Consider the following 25,564-nt stretch of genomic DNA (forward strand, 5'->3'; position numbering starts at 1 on the left):
CAATGTAACACACCCAGGGAAGACCAGACTGACCCCACACTGTCAATGTAACACACCCAGGGAAGACCAGATTGACCCCACACTGTCAATGTAGCACACCCAGGGAAGAGCAGACTGACCCCATTCTGTCAGTGTAACACACCCAGTGAATAGCAGACTGACCTCACTCTGTCAATGTAACACACCCAGGGAAGAACAGACTGAAACCACTCTGTCAATATAACACGCCCAGAGAAGATCAGACTGACCCCACTCTGTCAATGTAACATACCCAGGGAAGAGCAGACTGACCGCAATCTGTCAATGTAACACACCCAGTTAAGAGCAGACTGACCACACTCTATCAAAGTAACACACCCAGGGAAGAGCAGACTGACCCCACACTGTCATTGTAACCCACCCAGTGAAGAGCAGACTGACCCCACTCTGTCAATGTAACACACCCAGGGAAGAGCAGACTGACCCCACTCTGTCAATGTAACACAACCAGGGAAGACCAGACTGACCTCAATCTGTCAATGCAACACACCCAGTTAAGAGCAGACTGACCACACTCTATCAAAGTAACACACCCAGGGAAGAATACACAGACACCACTCTGTCAATGTAAGCCACCAGGGATGTGCAGACTGACCCCACTCTGTCAATGTAACCCACCCAGGGAAGAGGAGAATGACCCCACACTGTCATTGTAAACCACCCAGGGAAGAGCAGACTGACCCCACTCTGTCAATTTAACACACCCATGGAAGAACAGACTGAACCCACTCTGTCAACATAACACACCTAGAGAAGATCAGATTGACCCCACCATATCAATGTAACATACCAAGGGAAGAGCAGACTGACCGCAATCTGTCAATGTAACACACACAGGGAAGAGCAGACTGACCACACTCGATCAAAGTAACACACCCAGGGAAGAATAGACAGACCCACTCTGTCAATGTAAGCCACCAGTGAAGAGCAGACTGACCACACACTGTCAGTGTAACACACCCAGGGAAGAGCAGACTGACCCCACTCTGTCAATGTAACACACCCAGTGAATAGCAGACTGACCTCACTCTGTCAAGGTAACACACTCAGTGAAGAACAGACTGAACCCACTCTGTCAATATAACACATCCAGAGAAGATCAGATTGACCCAACTCGATCAATGTAACATACCCAGGGAAGAGCAGACTGACCGCAATCTGTCAATGTAACACACCCAGGTAAGAGCAGACTGACCACACTCTATCAAAGTAACACACCCAGGGAAGAATAGACACACCCCACTCTGTCATTATAAGCCACCAGGGAAGTGCAGACTGACCCCACTCTGTCAATTTAACACACCCAGGGAAGAGAAGACTGACCTCACACTGTCAATGTAACACACCCAGAGAAGAGCAGACTGACCCCACTCTGTCAATGTAACACACCCAGGGAAGAGCAGACTGACCCCACTCTGTCAATGTCACACACCCATGGAAGAGCAGACTGACCCCACACTGTCATTGTAACCCACCCCGGGAAGACCAGACTGACCCCACTCTGTCAATGTAACCCAGCCAGGGAAGATCAGACTGACCTCACTCTGTCATTGTAACACACCCAGGGAAGAACACACTGACTCCACTCAGTCAATGAATCACAACCAGCGAAGAGCAGACTGACCCCATTCTGTCATTGTAACCCACCCAGGGAAGACCAGACTGACCCCACTCTGTCAATGTAATACACCCAGGTAAAAAAAAAACGGACTGAACCCACACTGTCAATGTAACCCACCCAAGGAAGAGCAGACTGACCTCACTCTGTCCATGTAACACACCCAGGAATAGCAGACTGACCCCACTCTGTCAATGTAACACACCCAGGGAAGACCAGACTGACCCCACTCTGTCAATGTAACCCACCCAGGGAAGACCAGATTGACCCCACACTGTCAATGTAACACACCCAGGGAAGAGCAGACTGACCCCACTCTGTCAGTGTAACACACCCAGGGAAGAGCAGACTGACCCCACTCTGTCAATATAACACACCCAGTGAATAGCAGACTGACCTCACTCTGTCAATGTAACAAACACAGGGAAGAGCAGACTGACCGCAATCTGTCAATTTAACACACCAAGTTAAGAGCAGACTGACCACAGTCTATCAAAGTAACACACCCAGGGAAGAATACACAGACCCCACTCTGTCAATGTAAGCCACCCAGGGAAGAGCAGAATGACCCCACACTGTCATTGTAAACCACCCCGGGAAGAGCAGACTGACCCCACTCTGTCAATGTAACACACCCAGGGAAGACCAGACTGACCCCACTCTGTCAATGTAACCCACGCAGGGAAGATCAGACTGACCCCACTCTGTCAATGTAACATACCCAGGGAAGAGCAGACTGACCACACTCGATCAAAGTAACACACCCAGGGAAGAATACGCAGACCCCACTCTGTCAATGTAAGCCACCAGGGATGTGCAGACTGACCCCACTCTGTCAATGTAACCCACCCAGGGAAGAGGAGAATGACCCCACACTGTCATTGAAAACCACCCAGGGAAGAGCAGACTGACTCCACTCTGTCAATGTAACCCACCCAGGGAAGATCAGATTGACCTCACTCTGTCAATATAACACACCCAGGGAAGAACATACTGACCCCACTCAGTCAATGAATCACAACCAGCGAAGAGCAGACTGACCCCACTCTGTCATTGTAACCCACCCAAGGAAGACCAGACTGACCCCACTCTGTCAATGTAACCCACACAGGTAAAAAAAACAGACTGACCGCACACTGTCAATGTAACACACCGAGGGAAGAGCAGACTGACCCCACTCTGTCAATGTACAATACCCAGGGAAGAGCAGACTGACATCAATCTGTCAATGTAACACAATCAGGGAAGAGCAGACTGACACCACTCTGTCAATGTAACCCACCCAGGGAAGAGCAGACTGACCCCACTCAGTAAATGTAACACACCCAGGGAAGAGCAGACTGACCGCACACTGTCAATGTAACACACCCAGGGAAGAGCAGACTGACCCGACTCTGTCAGTGTAACACACCCAGGGAAGAGCAGACTGACCCCACTCTGTCAATGTAACACACCCAGTGAATAGCAGACTGACCTCACTCTGTCAAGGTAACACACTCAGTGAAGAACAGACTGAACCCACTCTGTCAATATAACACATCCAGAGAAGATCAGATTGACCCAACTCTATCAATGTAACATACCCAGGGAAGAGCAGACTGACCGCAATCTGTCAATGTAACACACCCAGGTAAGAGCAGACTGACCACACTCTATCAAAGTAACACACCCAGGGAAGAATAGACACACCCAACTCTGTCAATATAAGCCACTAGGGAAGTGCAGACTGACCCCACTCTGTCAATTTAACACACCCAGGGAAGAGCAGACTGACCTCACACTGTCAATGTAACACACCCAGAGAAGAGCAGACTGACCCCACTCTGTCAATGTAACACACCCAGGGAAGAGCAGACTGACCCCACTCTGTCAATGTAACACACCCATGGAAGAGCAGACTGACCCCACACTGTCATTGTAACCCACCCCGGGAAGACCAGACTGACCCCACTCTGTCAATGTAACCCACCCAGGGAAGATCAGACTGACCTCACTCTGTCAATGTAACACACCCAGGGAAGAACACACTGACCCCACTCAGTCAATGAATCACAACCAGCGAAGAGCGAACTGACCCCATTCTGTCATTGTAACCCACCCAGGGAAGACCAGACTGACCCCACTCTGTCAATGTAATACACCCAGGTAAAAAAAAACAGACTGAACCCACACTGTCAATGTAACACGCCCAGGGAAGAGCACACTGACCTCACTCGGTCAAAGTAACACACCCAGGGAAGAGCAGACTGACCACACTCAGTCAATGTAACACACCCAGAGAAGAGCAGACTGACCCCATTCTGTCAATGTAACACACCCAGGGAAGACCAGACTGACCCCACACTGTCAATGTAACACACCCAGGGAAGACCAGATTGACCCCACACTGTCAATGTAGCACACCCAGGGAAGAGCAGACTGACCCCATTCTGTCAGTGTAACACACCCAGTGAATAGCAGACTGACCTCACTCTGTCAATGTAACACACCCAGGGAAGAACAGACTGAAACCACTCTGTCAATATAACACGCCCAGAGAAGATCAGACTGACCCCACTCTGTCAATGTAACATACCCAGGGAAGAGCAGACTGACCGCAATCTGTCAATGTAACACACCCAGTTAAGAGCAGACTGACCACACTCTATCAAAGTAACACACCCAGGGAAGAGCAGACTGACCCCACACTGTCATTGTAACCCACCCAGTGAACAGCAGACTGACCCCACTCTGTCAATGTAACCCACGCAGGGAAGATCAGACTGACCCCACTCTGTCAATGTAACCCACCCAGGGAAGATCAGACTGACCTCACTCTGTCAATGTAACACACCCAGGGAAGAACACACTGACCCCACTCAGTCAATGAATCACAACCAGCGAAGAGCAGACTGACCCCACTCTGTCATTGTAACCCACCCAGGGAAGACCAGACTGACCCCACTCTGTCAATGTTACCCACACAGGTAAAAAAAAACAGACTGACCGCACAATGTCAATGTAACACACCCAGGGAAGAGCAGTACGACCCCACTCAGTCAATGTAACACACCGAGGGAAGAGCAGACTGACCCCACTCTGTCAATGTAACACACCCAGTGAAGGGCAGACTGACCCCACTCTGATTATGTAACACAATGAGGGAAGAGCAGAATGACCCCACTCTGTCAATGTAACACACCCAGAGAAGTGCAGTCTGACCCCACTCTGTCAATGTGCAATACCCAGGGAAGAGCAGACTGACCTCAATCTGTCAATGTAACAAAATCAGGGAAGAGCAGACTGACCCCACTCTGTCAATGTAACACAATCAGGGAAGAGCAGACTGACCCCACTCTGTCAATGTAACACACCCAGGGAAGAGAAGACTGACCCCACTCTGTCAATGTAACACACCGAGGGAAGAGCAGACTGACCCCACTCTCTCAATGTAACACACCGAGGGAAGAGCAGACTGACCCCACTCTGTCAATGTAACACACCCAGTGAAGGGCAGACTGACCCCACTCTGTCTATGTAACACACCGAGGGAAGAGCAGACTGACACCACTCTGTCAATGTAACACACGCAGAGAAGAGCAGACTGACCCCAAACTATCAATGTTACACGCCCAGGGACGAGCAGACTGACCCCACTCTGTCAATGTAACACACCCAGGGAAGAGCAGACTGACCCCACTCTGTCAATGTAACACACCCAGGGAAGAGCAGACTGACCCCACTCTGTCAATTACCACACCCAGTGAAGAGCAGACTGATCCCACTCTGTCAATTTAACACACCCAGGGAAGAACAGACTGAACCCACTCTGTCAACATAACACACCTAGAGAAGATCAGATTGAACCCACCATATCAATGTAACATACCAAGGGAAGAGCAGACTGACCGCAATCTGTCAATGTAACACACCCAGGGAAGAGCAGACTGACCACACTCGATCAAAGTAACACACCCATGGAAGAATAGAGAGACCCCACTCTGTCAATGTAAGCCACCAGTGAAGAGCAGACTGACCTCACACGGTGAATGTAACACACCCAGGGAAGAGCAGACTGACCCGACTCTGTCAGTGTAACACACCCAGGGAAGAGCAGACTGACCCCACTCTGTCAATGTAACACACCCAGTGAATAGCAGACTGACCTCACTCTGTCAAGGTAACACACTCAGTGAAGAACAGACTGAACCCACTCTGTCAATATAACACATCCAGAGAAGATCAGATTGACCCAACTCTATCAATGTAACATACCCAGGGAAGTGCAGACTGACCGCAATCTGTCAATGTAACACACCCAGGTAAGAGCAGACTGACCACACTCTATCAAAGTAACACACCCAGGGAAGAATAGACACACCCAAATCTGTCAATATAAGCCACTAGGGAAGTGCAGACTGACCCCACTCTGTCAATTTACCACACCCAGGGAAGAGCAGACTGACCTCACACTGTCAATGTAACACACCCAGAGAAGAGCAGACTGACCCCACTCTGTCAATGTAACACACCCAGGGAAGAGCAGACTGACCCCACTCTGTCAATGTAACACACCCATGGAAGAGCAGACTGACCCCATACTGTCATTGTAACCCACCCCGGGAAGACCAGACTGACCCCACTCTGTCAATGTAACCCACCCAGGGAAAATCAGACTGACCTCACTCTGTCAATGTAACACACCCAGGGAAGAACACACTGACCCCACTCAGTCAATGAATCACAACCAGCGAAGAGCAGACTGACCCCATTCTGTCATTGCAACCCACCCAGGGAAGACCAGACTGACCCCACTCTGTCAATGTAATACTACCAGGTAAAAAAAAACAGACTGAACCCACACTGTCAATGTAACACACCCAGGGAAGAGCACACTGACCTCACTCGGTCAAAGTAACACACCCAGGGAAGAGCAGACTGACCCCATTCTGTCAGTGTAACACACCCAGTGAATAGCAGACTGACCTCAGTCTGTCAATGTAACACACCCAGGGAAGAACAGACTGAACCCACTCTGTCAATATAACACGCCCAGAGAAGATCAGACTGACCTATCTCTGTCAATGTAACATACCCAGGGAAGAGCAGACTGACCGCAATCTGTCAATGTAACACACCCAGTTAAGAGCAGACTGACCACACTCTATCAAAGTAACACACCCAGGGAAGAGTAGACAGACCCCACTCTGTCAATGTAAGCCACCAGGGTTGTGCAGACTGACCCCACTCTGTCAATGTAACCCACCCAGGGAAGAGCAGACTGACCCCACACTGTCATTGTAACCCACCCAGTGAAGAGCAGACTGACCCCACTCTGTCAATGTAACACACCCAGGGAAGACCAGACTGACCCCACTCTGTCAATGTAACCCACCCAGGGAAGATCAGACTGACCTCACTCTGTCAATGTAACACACCCAGGGAAGAACACACTGACCCCACTCAGTCAATGAATCACAACCAGCGAAGAGCAGACTGACCCCACTCTGTCATTGTAACCCACCCAGGGAAGACCAGACTGACCCCACTCTGTCAATGTTACCCACACAGGTAAAAAAAAACAGACTGACCGCACAATGTCAATGTAACACACCCAGGGAAGAGCAGTACGGCCCCACTCAGTCAATGTAACACACCGAGGGAAGAGCAGACTGACCCCACTCTGTCAATGTAACACACCCAGTGAAGGGCAGACTGACCCCACTCTGTTTATGTAACACAATGAGGGAAGAGCAGAATGACCCCACTCTGTCAATGTAACACACCAAGGGAAGTGCAGTCTGACCCCACTCTGTCAATGTGCAATACCCAGGGAAGAGCAGACTGACCTCAATCTGTCAATGTAACAAAATCAGGGAAGAGCAGACTGACCCCACTCTGTCAATGTAACACACCCAGGGAAGAGCAGACTGACCCCACTCTGTCAATGTAACGCACCCAGGGAAGAGCAGACTGACCCCACTCTGTCAATGTAACACACCGAGGGAAGAGCAGACTGACCCCACTCTGTCAATGTAACACACCGAGGGAAGAGCAGACTGACCCCACTCTGTCAATGTAACACACCCAGTGAAGGGCAGACTGACCCCACTCTGTCTATGTAACACACCGAGGGAAGAGCAGACTGACACCACTCTGTCAATGTAACACACGCAGGGAAGAGCAGACTGACCCCAATCTATCAATGTTACACGCCCAGGGAAGACCAGATTGACCCCACACTGTCAATGTAGCACACCCAGGGAAGAGCAGACTGACCCCATTCTGTCAGTGTAACACACCCAGTGAATAGCAGACTGACCTCACTCTGTCAATGTAACACACCCAGGGAAGAACAGACTGAACCAACTCTGTCAATATAACACGCCCAGAGAAGATCAGACTGACCCCACTCTGTCAATGTAACATACCCAGGGAAGAGCAGACTGACCGCAATCTGTCAATGTAACACACCCAGTTAAGAGCAGACTGACCACACTCTATCAAAGTAACACACCCAGGGAAGAGTAGACAGACCCCACTCTGTCAATGTAAGCCACCAGGGATGTGCAGACTGACCCCACTCTGTCAATGTAACCCACCCAGGGAAGAGCAGACTGACCCCACACTGTCATTGTAACCCACCCAGTGAAGAGCAGACTGACCCCACTCTGTCAATGTAACACACCCAGGGAAGACCAGACTGACCCCACTCTGTCAATGTAACCCACCCAGGGAAGATCAGACTGACCTCACTCTGTCAATGTAACACACCCAGGGAAGAACACACTGACCCCACTCAGTCAATGAATCACAACCAGCGAAGAGCAGACTGACCCCACTCTGTCATTGTAACCCACCCAGGGAAGACCAGACTGACCCCACTCTGTCAATGTTACCCACACAGGTAAAAAAAAACAGACTGACCGCACAATGTCAATGTAACACACCCAGGGAAGAGCAGTACGAAACCCACTCCGTCAATGTAACACACCGAGGGAAGAGCAGACTGACCCCACTCTGTCAATGTAACACACCCAGTGAAGGGCAGACTGACCCCACTCTGTTTATGTAACACAATGAGGGAAGAGCAGAATGACCCCACTCTGTCAATGTAACACACCAAGGGAAGTGCAGTCTGACCCCTATCTGTCAATGGGCAATACCCAGGGAAGAGCAGACTGACCTCAATCTGTCAATGTAACAAAATCAGGGAAGAGCAGACTGACCCCACTCTGTCAATGTAACACACCCAGGGAAGAGCAGACTGACCCCACTCTGTCAATGTAACACACCCAGTGAAGAGCAGACTGACCCCACTCTGTCAATGTAACACACCGAGGGAAGAGCAGACTGACCCCACTCTGTCAATGTAACACACCGAGGGAAGAGCAGACTGACCCCACTCTGTCAATGTAACACACCCAGTGAAGGGCAGACTGACCCCACTCTGTCGATGTAACACACCGAGGGAAGAGCAGACTGACACCACTCTGTCAATGTAACACACGCAGGGAAGAGCAGACTGACCCCAATCTATCAATGTTACACGCCCAGGGACGAGCAGACTGACCCCACTCTGTCAATGTAACACACCCAGGGAAGAGCAGACTGACCCCACTCTGTCAATGTAACACACCCAGTGAAGAGCAGACTGACCCCACTCTGTCAATGTAACACACCCAGGGAAGAACACACTGACCCCACTCAGTCAATGAATCACAACCAGCGAAGAGCAGACTGACCCCATTCTGTCATTGTAACCCACCCAGGGAAGACCAGACTGACCCCACTCTGTCAATGTAATACACCCAGGTAAAAAAAAAACAGACTGAACCCACACTGTCAATGTAACACACCCAGGGAAGAGCACACTGACCTCACTCGGTCAAAGTAACACACCCAGGGAAGAGCAGACTGACCACACTCAGTCAATGTAACACACCCAGAGAAGAGCAGACTGACCCCATTCTGTCAATGTAACACACCCAGGGAAGACCAGACTGACCCCACCCTGTCAATGTAACACACCCATGGAAGACCAGATTGACCCCACACTGTCAATGTAGCACACCCAGGGAAGAGCAGACTGACCCCATTCTGTCAGTGTAACACACCCAGTGAATAGCAGACTGACCTCACTCTGTCAATGTAACACACCCAGGGAAGAACAGACTGAACCCACTCTGTCAATATAACACGCCCAGAGAAGATCAGACTGACCCCACTCTGTCAATGTAACATACCCAGGGAAGAGCAGACTGACCGCAATCTGTCAATGTAACACACCCAGTTAAGAGCAGACTGACCACACTCTATCAAAGTAACACACCCAGGGAAGAGTAGACAGACCCCACTCTGTCAATGTAAGCCACCAGGGATGTGCAGACTGACCCCACTCTGTCAATGTAACCCACCCAGGGAAGAGCAGACTGACCCCACACTGTCATTGTAACCCACCCATTGAAGAGCAGACTGACCCCACTCTGTCAATGTAACACACCCAGGGAAGACCAGACTGACCCCACTCTGTCAATGTAACCCACCCAGGGAAGATCAGACTGACCTCACTCTGTCAATGTAACACACCCAGGGAAGAACACACTGACCCCACTCAGTCAATGAATCACAACCAGCGAAGAGCAGACTGACCCCACTCTGTCATTGTAACCCACCCAGGGAAGACGGACTGACCCCACTCTGTCAATGTTACCCACACAGGTAAAAAAAAACAGACTGACCGCACAATGTCAATGTAACACACCCAGAGAAGAGCAGTACGACCCCACTCAGTCATTGTAACACACCGAGGGAAGAGCAGACTGACACCACTCTGTCAATGTAACACACCCAGTGAAGGGCAGACTGACCCCACTCTGTTTATGTAACACAATGAGGGAAGAGCAGAATGACCCCACTCTGTCAATGTAACACACCCAGGGAAGTGCAGTCTGACCCCACTCTGTCAATGTAACCCACCCAGGGAAGAGCAGACTGACCCCACTCTGTCAATGTAATACACCCAGGGAAGAGCACACTGACCTCACTCGGTCAAAGTAACACACCCAGGGAAGAGCAGACTGACCCCACTCTGTCAATGTAACCCACCCAGGGAAGATCAGACTGACCTCACTCTGTCAATGTAACACACCCAGGGAAGAACACACTGACCCCACTCAGTCAATGAATCACAACCAGCGAAGAGCAGACTGACCCCACTCTGTCATTGTAACCCACCCAGGGAAGACCAGACTGACCCCACTCTGTCAATGTTACCCACACAGGTAAAAAAAAACAGACTGACCGCACAATGTCAATGTAACACACCCAGGGAAGAGCAGTACGAAACCCACTCAGTCAATGTAACACACCGAGGGAAGAGCAGACTGACCCCACTCTGTCAATGTAACACACCCAGTGAAGGGCAGACTGACCCCACTCTGTTTATGTAACACAATGAGGGAAGAGCAGAATGACCCCACTCTGTCAATGTAACACACCAAGGGAAGTGCAGTCTGACCCCTATCTGTCAATGTGCAATACCCAGGGAAGAGCAGACTGACCTCAATCTGTCAATGTAACAAAATCAGGGAAGAGCAGACTGACCCCACTCTGTCAATGTAACACACCCAGGGAAGAGCAGACTGACCCCACTCTGTCAATGTAACACACCCAGGGAAGAGCAGACTGACCCCACTCTGTCAATGTAACACACCGAGGGAAGAGCAGACTGACTCCACTCTGTCAATGTAACACACCGAGGGAAGAGCAGATTGACCCCACTCTGTCAATGTAACACACCCAGTGAAGGGCAGACTGACCCCACTCTGTCGATGTAACACACCGAGGGAAGAGCAGACTGACACCACTCTGTCAATGTAACACACGCAGGGAAGAGCAGACTGACCCCAATCTATCAATGTTACACGCCCAGGGACGAGCAGACAGACCCCACTCTGTCAATGTAACACACCCAGGGAAGAGCAGACTGACCCCACTCTGTCAATGTAACACACCCAGTGAAGAGCAGACTGACCCCACTCTGTCAATGTAACACACCCAGGGAAGTGCAGACTGACACCACTCTGTCAATGTATCAAACCCAGGGCAGAGCAGATTGACCCCACTCTGTCAATGTAACACACCCAGGGAAGATCAGACTGACCTCACTCTGTCAATGTAACACACCCAGGGAAGAACACACTGACCCCACTCAGTCAATGAATCACAACCAGCGAAGAGCAGACTGACCCCATTCTGTCATTGTAACCCACCCAGGGAAGACCAGACTGACCCCACTCTGTCAATGTAATACACCCAGGTAAAAAAAAAACAGACTGAACCCACACTGTCAATGTAATACACCCAGGGAAGAGCACACTGACCTCACTCGGTCAAAGTAACACACCCAGGGAAGAGCAGACTGACCCCATACTGTCAATGTAACACACCCAGGGAAGACCAGACTGACCCCACCCTGTCAATGTAACACACCCATGGAAGACCAGATTGACCCCACACTGTCAATGTAGCACACCCAGGGAAGAGCAGACTGACCCCATTCTGTCAGTGTAACACACCCAGTGAATAGCAGACTGACCTCACTCTGTCAATGTAACACACCCAGGGAAGAACAGACTGAACCCACTCTGTCAATATAACACGCCCAGAGAAGATCAGACTGACCCCACTCTGTCAATGTAACATACCCAGGGAAGAGCAGACTGACCGCAATCTGTCAATGTAACACACCCAGTTAAGAGCAGACTGACCACACTCTATCAAAGTAACACACCCAGGGAAGAGTAGACAGACCCCACTCTGTCAATGTAAGCCACCAGGGATGTGCAGACTGAGCCCACTCTGTCAATGTAACCCACCCAGGGAAGAGCAGACTGACCCCACACTGTCATTGTAACCCACCCATTGAAGAGCAGACTGACCCCACTCTGTCAATGTAACACACCCAGGGAAGACCAGACTGACCCCACTCTGTCAATGTAACCCACCCAGGGAAGATCAGACTGACCTCACTCTGTCAATGTAACACACCCAGGGAAGAACACACTGACCCCACTCAGTCAATGAATCACAACCAGCGAAGAGCAGACTGACCCCACTCTGTCATTGTAACCCACCCAGGGAAGACGGACTGACCCCACTCTGTCAATGTTACCCACACAGGTAAAAAAAAACAGACTGACCGCACAATGTCAATGTAACACACCCAGGGAAGAGCAGTACGACCCCACTCAGTCAATGTAACACACCGAGGGAAGAGCAGACTGACCCCACTCTGTCAATGTAACACACCCAGTGAAGGGCAGACTGACCCCACTCTGTTTATGTAACACAATGAGGGAAGAGCAGAATGACCCCACTCTGTCAATGTAACACACCCAGGGAAGTGCAGTCTGACCCCACTCTGTCAATGTGCAATACCCAGGGAAGAGCAGACTGACCTCAATCTGTCAATTTAACAAAATCAGGGAAGAGCAGACTGACCCCACTCTGTCAATGTAACACACCCAGGGAAGTGCAGACTGACACCACTCTGTCAATGTATCAAACCCAGGGCAGAGCAGACTGACCCCACTCTGTCAATGTAACACACCCAGGGAAGATCAGACTGACCTCACTCTGTCAATGTAACACACCCAGGGAAGAACACACTGACCCCACTCAGTCAATGAATCACAACCAGCGAAGAGCAGACTGACCCCATTCTGTCATTGTAACCCACCCAGGGAAGACCAGACTGACCCCACTCTGTCAATGTAATACACCCAGGTAAAAAAAAACAGACTGAACCCACACTGTCAATGTAACACACCCAGGGAAGAGCACACTGACCTCACTCGGTCAAAGTAACACACCCAGGGAAGAGCAGACTGACCACACTCAGTCAATGTAACACACCCAGAGAAGAGCGGACTGACCCCATTCTGTCAATGTAACACACCCAGGGAAGATCAGACTGACCCCACCCTGTCAATGTAACACACCCATGGAAGACCAGATTGACCCCACACTGTCAATGTAGCACACCCAGGGAAGAGCAGACTGACCCCATTCTGTCAGTGTAACACACCCAGTGAATAGCAGACTGACCTCACTCTGTCAATGTAACACACCCAGGGAAGAACAGACTGAACCCACTCTGTCAATATAACACGCCCAGAGAAGATCAGACTGACCCCACTCTGTCAATGTAACATACCCAGGGAAGAGCAGACTGACCGCAATCTGTCAATGTAACACACCCAGTTAAGAGCAGACTGACCACACTCTATCAAAGTAACACACCCAGGGAAGAGTAGACAGACCCCACTCTGTCAATGTAAGCCACCAGGGATGTGCAGACTGAGCCCACTCTGTCAATGTAACCCACCCAGGGAAGAGCAGACTGACCCCACACTGTCATTGTAACCCACCCATTGAAGAGCAGACTGACCCCACTCTGTCAATGTAACACACCCAGGGAAGACCAGACTGACCCCACTCTGTCAATGTAACCCACCCAGGGAAGATCAGACTGACCTCACTCTGTCAATGTAACACACCCAGGGAAGAACACACTGACCCCACTCAGTCAATGAATCACAACCAGCGAAGAGCAGACTGACCCCACTCTGTCATTGTAACCCACCCAGGGAAGACGGACTGACCCCACTCTGTCAATGTTACCCACACAGGTAAAAAAAAACAGACTGACCGCACAATGTCAATGTAACACACCCAGGGAAGAGCAGTACGACCCCACTCAGTCAATGTAACACACCGAGGGAAGAGCAGACTGACCCCACTCTGTCAATGTAACACACCCAGTGAAGGGCAGACTGACCCCACTCTGTTTATGTAACACAATGAGGGAAGAGCAGAATGACCCCACTCTGTCAATGTAACACACCCAGGGAAGTGCAGTCTGACCCCACTCTGTCAATGTGCAATACCCAGGGAAGAGCAGACTGACCTCAATCTGTCAATTTAACAAAATCAGGGAAGAGCAGACTGACCCCACTCTGTCAATGTAACACACCCAGGGAAGAGCAGACTGACCCCACTCTGTCAATGTAACACACCCAGGGAAGAGCAGACTGACCCCACTCTGTCAATGTAACACACCGAGGGAAGAGCAGACTGACCCCACTCTGTCAATTTAACACACCGAGGGAAGAGCAGACTGACCCCACTCTGTCAATGTAACACACCCAGTGAAGGGCAGACTGACCCCACTCTGTCTATGTAACACACCGAGGGAAGAGCAGACTGACACCACTCTGTCAATGTAACACACGCAGGGAAGAGCAGACTGACCCTAATCTATCAATGTTACACGCCCAGGGACGAGCAGACTGACCCCACTCTGTCAATGTAACACACCCAGGGAAGAGCAGACTGACCCCACTCTGTCAATGTAACACACCCAGTGAAGAGCAGACTGACCCCACTCTGTCAATGTAACACACCCAGGGAAGTGCAGACTGACACCACTCTGTCAATGTATCAAACCCAGGGCAGAGCAGACTGACCCCACTCTGTCAATGTAACACACCCAGGGAAGATCAGACTGACCTCACTCTGTCAATGTAACACACCCAGGGAAGAACACACTGACCCCACTCAGTCAATGAATCACAACCAGCGAAGAGCAGACTGACCCCATTCTGTCATTGTAACCCACCCAGGGAAGACCAGACTGACCCCACTCTGTCAATGTAATACACCCAGGTAAAAAAAAAACAGACTGAACCCACACTGTCAATGTAACACACCCAGGGAAGAGCACACTGACCTCACTCGGTCAAAGTAACACACCCAGGGAAGAGCAGACTGACCACACTCAGTCAATGTAACACACCCAGAGACGAGCAGACTGACCCCATTCTGTCAATGTAACACACCCAGGGAAGAGCAGACTGACCCCACTCTGTCAATGTAACACACCCAGGGAAGACCAGATTGACCCCACACTGTCAATGTAGCACACCCAGGGAAGAGCAGACTGACCCCATTCTGTCAGTGTAACACACCCAGTGAATAGCAGACTGACCTCACTCTGTCAATGTAACACACCGAGGGAAGAACAGACTGAACCAACTCTGTCAATATAACACGCCCAGAGAAGATCAGACTGACCCCACTCTGTCAATGTAACATACCCAGGGAAGAGCAGACTGACCGCAATCTGTCAATGTAACACACCCAGTTAAGAGCAGACTGACCACACTCTATCAAAGTAACACACCCAGGGAAGAGTAGACAGACCCCACTCTGTCAATGTAAGCCACCAGGGATGTGCAGACTGACCCCACTCTGTCAATGTAACCCACCCAGGGAAGAGCAGACTGACCCCACACTGTCATTGTAACCCACCCAGTGAAGAGCAGACTGACCCCACTCTGTCAATGTAACACACCCAGGGAAGACCAGACTGACCCCACTCTGTCAATGTAACCCACCCAGGGAAGATCAGACTGACCTCACTCTGTCAATGTAACACACCCAGGGAAGAACACACTGACCCCACTCAGTCAATGAATCACAACCAGCGAAGAGCAGACTGACCCCACTCTGTCATTGTAACCCACCCAGGGAAGACCAGACTGACCCCACTCTGTCAATGTTACCCACACAGGTAAAAAAAAAACAGACTGACCGCACAATGTCAATGTAACACACCCAGGGAAGAGCAGTACGACCCCACTCAGTCAATGTAACACACTGAAGGAAGAGCAGACTGACCCCACTCTGTCAATGTAACACACCCAGTGAAGGGCAGACTGACCCCACTCTGTTTATGTAACACAATGAGGGAAGAGCAGAATGACCCCACTCTGTCAATGTAACACACCCAGGGAAGTGCAGTCTGACCCCACTCTGTCAATGTGCAATACCCCGGGAAGAGCAGACTGACCTCAATCTGTCAATGTAACAAAATCAGGGAAGAGCAGACTGACCCCACTCTGTCAATGTAACACACCCAGGGAAGAGCAGACTGACCCCACTCTGTCAATGTAACACACCCAGGGAAGAGCAGACTGACCCCACTCTGTCAATGTAACACACCGAGGGAAGAGCAGACTGACCCCACTCTGTCAATGTAACACACCGAGGGAAGAGCAGACTGACCCCACTCTGTCAATGTAACACACCCAGTGAAGGGCAGACTGACCCCACTCTGTCTATGTAACACACCGAGGGAAGAGCAGACTGACACCACTCTGTCAATGTCACACACGCAGGGAAGAGCAGACTGACCCCAATACATCAATGTTACACGCCCAGGGACGAGCAGACTTACCCCACTCTGTCAATGTAACACACCCAGGGAAGAGCAGACTGACCCCACTCTGTCAATGTAACACACCCAGTGAAGAGCAGACTGACCCCACTCTGTCAATGTAACACACCCAGGGAAGTGCAGACTGACACCACTCTGTCAATGTATCAAACCCAGGGCAGAGCCGACTGACCCCACTCTGTCAATGTAACACACCCAGGGAAGAGCAGACTGACCCCACTCTGTCAATGTAACACAACCAGGGAAGATCAGACTTACCCCACTCTGTCAATATAACAAACCCAGGGAAGAGCAGACTGACCCCACTCTGTCAATGTAACACACCCAGGGAAGAGCAGACTGACCCCACTCTGTCAATGTAACACACCCAGGGAAGTGCCGACTGACCGCACTCTGTCAATGTAACACTCTCAGGGAAGAACAGACTGACCCCACTCTGTCAATGTACCCACCCAGGGAAGAGCAGACTGACAGCACAGTGACAATCTAACTCACACAGGCAAGAGCAGATGACCCAACAGATGACCTGGTGGCCTGGTATATCCATGTGTTAGGGTCTGGAATACATTGTCTGGGTTTATGGGATAGACCGGATTAATCCCGGGGTTAGGGTCTGGAACACAGTTTGTGAGATTGTGCGATAGGCTGGAATATTTCAGGAGTTAGGGTCTGGAACACATTGCTTGAGACAGTGGGATAGGTCGGATTAATCCAGAGGTAAGTGTCTGGAATACAGTGCCTGAGAGTGTGGAATAGGCCGGATTAAGCCAGGGGTTAGGGTCTGGAGTACAGTGTCTGAGAGAGTGGGGAGGCCGGGTCAATCCAGGGGTTAGGGTCTGGAACACAATGTCCGAGTGTGAGGGATTGGCCGGATTAATCCAGTGGGTAGGGTCTGGAACACAGTGTCAGAAAGTGTGGGGGAGGCTGGATTAATCCAGGGGTTAGGGTCTGGAACACAGTATCAGAGAGTTTGGGATAGGCCAGATTACTCCAGGAATTAGGGTCTGGACCACAGTGCCTGAGAGTGTGGGATAGGCCAGGTCAATCCAGGGGTTAGGGTCTGGAACACAGTGTCTGAGAGTGTGGGATAGGCCGGATCAATCCATCTTTTTGGGTCTGAAATATAGTGTCTGCGGGAGTAGGATAGGCCGGATTAATCCAGGCATTAGGGACTGGTACAAAGTGCCGGAAAGTGTGGGGAAGGTTGATTCATTCCCAGGGTTAGAGTCTGGAACAAAGTGTGAGGGAGTGTGGGATAGGCCGGATTAATTCAGGCATTCGGGTCTGGTACAGAGTGTCTGAGAGCGTGGGTTAGGCCGGATTAATCCAGGGATTAGGGTCTGGAACAAAGTTCCTCAGAGTGTGGGGAGGCCGGGATAATCCAGGATTCAGTGTCTGGAACTCAGTGTCTAGGAGTGTGGGATAGGCCGGATTAATCCAGGGGTTAGGGTCTGTTACAAAGTGCCTGATAGTGTAGGGAGGCCGTGATAGTCCAGGATTTAGTGTCTGGAACTCAGTGTCTGAGAGTGTGGGATAGGCCGGATTAATCCAGTTGTTAGGGTCTGTTACAAAGTGTCTGATAGTGTAGGGAGGCCGGGATAGTCCAGGATTTAGTGTCTGGAACTCACTGTCTGAGAGTGTGGAATAGGTCGGGTCAATCCAATGGTCAGTGTCTGGAACACAGTGCCTGAGTGTGTGTATTGGCCGGGTCAATCCAGGGGTTAGGGTCTGGAACACAGTATCAGAGAGTTTGGGATAGGCCAGATTACTCCAGGAATTAGGGTCTGGAACACAATTCCTGAGAGTGTGTATTGGCCGGATTAATCCATGGGTTAGGGACTGGAAGAGAGTGTCAGAGAGTTTGGGGTGGCCGGGTCAATCCAGGGGTTAGGGTTTGGAACAGTATGTGAGAGAGTGGGATAGGTCAGATTAATCCAGGGGTAAGCATGTGGAATACAGTGTCTGATAGTGTGGGAAAGGCCAGATTAATCCATGGGTTAGGGTCTGGAAAACAGTGTCTGAGAGTGTAAGGACACTGGGTCAATCCAGGGGTTACGGTTTGGAATACATTGTCTGAGTTTATGGGATAAACTGGATTAATCCAGGGGTTAGGGTCTGGAACACAGTGTGTGAGTGTGGGTTAGGCTGGAATATTGTACGAGTTAGGGTCTGGAACGCAGTGTTTGAGAGAGTGGGATAGGTCGGATTAATCCAGGGGTAAGTATGTGGAATACAGTGCCTGAGAGTGTGGGATCGGCTAGGGTTAGGGTCTGGAAAACAGTGTCTGAGAGTGTGGGGACACTGGGTCAATCCAGGGGTTAGGGTCTGGAACACAGTGTCTGAGAGCGTGGGATAGGCCGGATTAATCCAGTGGTTTGGGTCTGGAATACAGTGTCTGCGGGAGTAGAATAGGCCGGATTAATCCAGGGGTTAGGGTCTGGTACAAAGTGCCGGAAAGTGTGGGGAAGGCCGATTCAATCCCGGGGTTAGAATCTGGAAAAAAGTGTCTGGGAGTGTAGGATAGGCCGGATTAATCCAGGGGTTAGGGTCTGGAACACAGTGTCTGAGAGTGTTGAATAGGCCGGATTAATCCAGGGGTTAGGGTCTGGGACAAAGTGAATGAGAGTGTGGGGAGACCGGAATAATTCAGTATTTAGTGTCTGGAACTCAGTGACTGAGAGTGTGGAATAGGCCAGGTCAATCCAGGGGTTACTGTCTGGAACAGAGTGCGTGAGAGTGTGGGTTAGGCCGGATTAATCCAGGGGTTAGGGTCTGGAACAGTGTCTGAGAGTGTGGGATAGGCCGCAATAATCCAGCGGTTTGGGCCTGGAATACAGTTTCTGCGGGAGTAAGAAAGGCTGGATTATCCAGGGGTTACGGTCTGGTACAAAGTGCCGGAAAGTGTGGGGAAGGCCGATTCAATCCCGGGGTTAGCATCTGGAACAAAGTGTCTGGGAGTGTAGGATAGGCTGGATTAATCCAGGGGTTTGGGTCTGGCACAAAGTGCCTGAGAGTGTGGGATAGGCCGGATTAATCCACGGGTTAGGTTCTGGCACAAAGTGCATGAGAGTGTGGGGATACTGGGTCAATCCAATGGTTAGTGTCTGGAACACAGTAGCTGAAAGTGTGGGATAGGCCGGATTAATCCAGGAGTTAGGGTCTGCATCACAGTGCCTCAGAGTGTGGAATGGGCCGGATTAATCCTGGGTTTAGGGTCTCGAACACAGTGTCTGAGAGTGTGATGGAGGCCAGGTCAATCCAGTCGTTAGGGTCTGGAACGCAGTGTCGGACAGTGTGTGATAGGCCGGATTACTCCAGGAATTAGGGTCTGGAACACAGAGCCTTAGAGTGTGTATTGGCCGGATTAATCCATGGGTTAGGGACTGGAACACAGTGTCAGAGAGTTTGGGGTGGCCGGGTCAATCCAGGGATTAGGGTCTGGAACACACTGTGTGAGTGTGGGATAGGCTGGAATATTCTAGGAGTTAGGGTCTGGAATGCAGTGATTGAGAGAGTGGGATAGGCCGGAATAATCCAGAGTAAGTGTCTGGAATACAGTGTCTGAGAGTGCGGGGACACCGGGTCAATCCCAGGGTTAGTGTCTGGAACACAGTGTCTGAGCGTGAGGGATAGGCCAGATTAATCCAGGGGTTAGGGTCTGAAACACAGTGCCTGAGAGTGTGCGGAGGCCGGAATAATCCAGGTGTTAGGGTCAGGAACACAGTGTCTGAGAGTGTGGGTTATGCCGGAATAATCCAGGGGTATGGTCTGGAACACAGTTTCTCAGAGTGTGGGGTAGGCCGGAATATTCCAGAGGTTAAGGTCTGGAACTCAGTGTCTGAGAGTGTGTGATAGGCCGGATTAATCCAGGTGTTAGGGCTTGGAACTCAGTGTCTGAGAGTGTGGAATAGGCCGGATTAATCCAGGTGTTAGGGTTTGGAACTCAGTGTCTGAGAGTGTGGGATAGGCCGGGTCAATCCAATGGTTAGTGTCTGGAACACAGTGGCTGAGAGTGTGGGGTAGGCCGGAATAATCCAGGGGTTAGGGTCTTGAACACAGTGCCTAAGAGTGTGTGGGAGTCCAGAATAATCCAGGATTTAGGGTCTGGAACTCAGTGTCTGAGTGTGTGGAATAGGCCGGATTACTCCAGGAATTAGGGTCTGGAACACAGAGGCTGAGAGTGTGGGATAGGCTGGATTAATCCAGGGGTTAGGGACTGGAACAAAGTGTCTGAGAGTATAGGATAGGCTGGAATAATCCAGGGGTTAGGGTCTGGAACACAGGTTCTGAGATTGAGGGATAGGCCAGATTATTCCAGCGGTTTGGGTCTGGAATACAGTGTCTGCGAGAGAAGTACTGTCCAGATTAATCCAGGGGTTAGGGTCTGGTACAAAGTGCCGGAAAGTGTGGGGAAGGCCGATTCAATCCCGGGGTTAGAGTCTGGAACAAAGTGTCTTGGACTGTAGAATAGGCCGGATTAATCCCGGTATTAGCGTCTGGAACACAGTGTCAGAGAGTGTGGGATAGTCCGGATTAATCCAGGGGTTAGGGTCTGGAACACAGTGTTTGGGAGAGTGGGATAGGTCGGATTAATCCAGGGGAAAGTGTCTGGAATACAGTGCCTTAGAGTGTGGAATAGGCGGGATTAATCCAGGGGTTAGGGTCTGGAATACAGTGTCTGAGAGTGTGTATTGGCCGGATTAATCCATGGGTTAGGGACTGGAACACAGTGTCAGAGAGTTTGGGGTGGCCGGGTCAATCCAGGGGTTAGGGTCTGGAACACAATGTCTGAGCGTGAGGGCTAGGCTGGATTAATGCAGGAGTTAGGGTCTGGAACACAGTGTCTGAGAGTGTGGGATAGGCCGGATTAATCCAGGCATTAGGGTCTGGAACACAGTGTCTGAGAGTGTGGGATAGGCCGTGTTAATCTAGTGGTTCGGGTCTGCATCTCAGTGCCTCAGTGTGGAATGGGTCGGATTAATCCTGGGCTAGGATCTCGAACACAGTGCCTGAGAGTCTGGGGGAGGCCGGAATAATCCAGGAGTTAGTGTCTGGTACAAAGTACCTGAGAGTGTGGGATATGCCGGATTAATACAGGGGTTAGGGTCTGGAACACATTGTCTGAGAGTGTGGGATAGGCCGCATTAAACCAGGGGTTAGGTCTGGCACAAAGTGCCTTCGAGTGTGGAATAGGCCGGGTCAATCTATGGGCTAGGGTCTGGAACACAATGTCTGAGCATGAGGGATTGGCCGGATTAATCCAGTGTTAAGGTCTGGAACACAGCATTTGAGAGTGTGGGATAGGCCGGATTAATGCCGGAGTTAGGGTCTGGAACACCAGTGTCTGAGAGTGTGGGATAGGCCACATTTAATCCATCGGTTGGGGCCTGGAATATAGTGTCTGCGGGAGTAGAATAGGCCGGATTAATCCAGGGGTTAGGGTCTGCATCACAGTGCCTTAGAGTGTGGAATGGGCTGGATTAATCCTGGGTTTAGGGTCTCGAACACAGTGCCTGAAAGTCTGGGGGAGGCCGGAATAATCCAGGGGTCTGAAACACAGTGCCTGAGAGTCTGGGGGAGGCTGGAATAATCCAGGGGTTAGGGTCTAAAATACAGTGTCTGAGAGTGTGATGGAGGCCGGGTCAATCCAGGGGTTAGGTTCTGGAACGCAGTGTCTGAGAGTGTGGGATAGGTCGGATTAATCCCGGGGTTAGTGTCTGGAACGCAGTGTCTGAGAGTGTGGAGAAGGCTAGATTAATCCAGGGGTTACGGTCTGGAACGCAATGTCTGAGAGTGTGTATTGGCCAGTTTAATCCATGGTTAGACTGGAACACAGTGTCAGAGAGTTTGGTGTGGCCGGGTCAATCCAGTGTCAGAGAGTGTGCGATAGGCCAAATTACTCCAGGAATTAGGATCTGGAACACAGAGCCTGAGAGTGTGTATTGGCTGGATTAATCCATGGGATAGGGACTGGAACACAGTATCAGAGAGTTTGGGGTGGCCGGGTCAATCCAGGGGTTAGGGTCTGGAACACAATGTCTGAGCGTGAGGGATAGGCTGGATTAATGCAGGAGTTAGGGTCTGGAACACAGTGATAAATTTGTAGGATAGGCTGGATTAATCCAGGGGTTAGTGTCTGGAACACAGTGTCTGAGAGTGTAGGATAGGCTGGATTAATCCAGGGGTTAGGGTCTGGAACACAGTGTCTGAGAGTGTATGATAGGCTGGATTAATACAGGGGTTAGTGTGTGTAATACAATGTCTGAGAGTGTGGGATAGGCCGGATTAATCCAGAGTTTAGGGCTTGGAACACAGTGTCTGAGAGTGTGGTGAGGCCGGTTTAATGCAGGGGTTAGGATCTGGAACAAAGTGCCTGAGAGTGTGGGAAAGGCTGGATTAATCCAGGGGTTAGGTCTGGACACAGTGCCTGAGAGTGTGGGATAGGCCGGATTAATCGAGCGGTTAGGTTCTGGAACACAATGCCTGAGAGTGTGGGATAGGCCGGATTTTTCCAGCGGTTAGGGTCTGGTACAAAGTGCCGGAAAGTGTGGGGAAGGACGATTCAATCCTGGGGTTAGAGTCTGGAACAAACTGTCTGAGAGTGTGTGATAGGCAGGATTAATCCAGGGGATAGGGTCTCGAACAAAGTGCATGAGAGTGTGGGATCGGCCGGATTAATCCAGGGTTTAGGGTGTGGTACAAAGCGCCTGAGAGTGTGAGATAGGCCAGCCTAATCCAGGGTTTAGGGTCTGGAACACAGTGTCTGAGAGTGTGGGATAGACCGGGTCAATCCAATGGTTAGTGTCTAGAACACAGTGTCATAGAGTTTGGGTTGGCCGGGTCAATCCAGGGGTTAGGGTTTGGAACACAGTGTCAGAGAGTTTGGGGTGGCCGGGTCAATCCAGTGGTTCGGGTCTGGAACACAGTGTGTGAGTGTGGGATAAGCCGGAATATTCCAGGAGGTAGGGTCTGGAACGCAGTGCTTGATAATGTGGGATAGGTCGGATTAATCCAGGGGTAAGTGTCTAGAATACAGTGCCTGAGAGTGTAAAATAGGCCGGATAAATCCAGGGGTTGGGGTCTGGAACACAGTGTCTGAGAGTGTGGGGAGGTCGGTTCAATGCAGGGGTTAGGTTCTGGAACAAAGTGCCTGAGAGTGTGTGAAAGGCCGGATTAATCCAGGGGTTAGGGTCTGGAACACAATGCCTAAGAGTGTGGGATAGTCTGGATTATTCCACCGGTTTGGGTCCGGAATGCAGTGTCTGCGGGAGTAGGATAGGCCGGATTAATCCAGGGGTTAGGGTCTGGTACAAAGTTCCGGAAAGTGTGGGGAAGGCCGATTCAATCCCGGGGTTAGAGTCTGGAACAAAGTGTCTGGGAATGTGGGATAGGCCGGATTAATCCAGGCATTAGGGTCTGGAACCCAGTGTCTGAGAGTGTGGGATAGGCCAGACTACTCCAGGAATTAGGGTCTGCAATGCAGTGTTTAAGAGAGTGGGATAGGTCGGATTAATCCAGGGGTTAGGGTCTGGAACAAAATGCCTGAGAGTGTGGGGTGGCCGGAATAATCCAGGATTTAGTGTCTGGAGCACAGAGTCTGAGAGTGTGGGATAGGCCGGATTAATCAAGGGGTTAGGGTCTGCATCACAGTGCCTCAGAGTGTGGAATGGGCTGGATTAATCCTGGGTTTAGGGTCTCGAACACAGGGCCTGAGACTCTGGGGGAGACCGGAATAATCCAGGGGTTAGGTTCTGAATCACAGTGTCTGAGAGTGTGGAGAAGGCCAGATTAGTCCAGGGGTTAGACTCTGGAACGCAATGTCTGAGAGTGTGGGATAGGCCAGATTACTCCAGGAATTAGGGTCTGGAACACAGTGCCCGAGAGTGTGGGATAGGCTGGGTCCATCCAGTGGTTCGGGTCTGGAACACAGTGTGTGAGTGTGGGATAGGCCGGAATATTCCAGGAGTTAGGGTCTGGAACGCAGTGCTTGAGAGTGTGGCATAGTTTGGATTAATCCTGGGGTAAGTGTCTTAAATTCAGTGGCTGAGAGTGTGGGATAGGCTGGATTATTCCAGGGGTAAGGGTCTGGAACACTGTCTGAGAGTGTGGGATAGGCTGGATTATTCCAGGGGTAAGGGTCTGGAACACTGTCTGAGAGTGTGGGATAGACCGAAATAATCCAGGGGTTAGGGTCTGGAACACAATGTCTGAGCGTGAGGGATAGGCCGGATTAATCCAGGGGTTAGGGTCTGGAACACAGTGTCTGAGAGTGTGGGATAGGCCGGATTAATCCAGGGGTTAGAGACTGGAACAAAGTGCCAGAGAGCGTGGGGAAGGCAGATTCAATCCAAGAGTTAGGGTTCTGGAATATAATGTCTGCGAGTGTGGGATAGGCTAGATTAATCCAGGGGTTAGGGTCGCGAACACAGTGCCTGAGAATGTGGGATAGGCCGGATTAATGCAGGGGTTAGGATCTGGAACACAATGTCTTAGATTATGGGATAGGCCAGATTAATCCAGGGGTTTGTGTCTGGAATATAGCAACTGTGAGTGTGTGGTAGGTCGGAATAATCCAGGGGTTAGTGTCTGGAACACGTGTCTGAGGGTGAGGAATAGGCCAGATA

This window comes from Chiloscyllium punctatum, chromosome 14 (assembly GCF_047496795.1).
Source record: "Chiloscyllium punctatum isolate Juve2018m chromosome 14, sChiPun1.3, whole genome shotgun sequence".
Classification (NCBI taxonomy): Eukaryota; Metazoa; Chordata; class Chondrichthyes; order Orectolobiformes; family Hemiscylliidae; genus Chiloscyllium; species Chiloscyllium punctatum.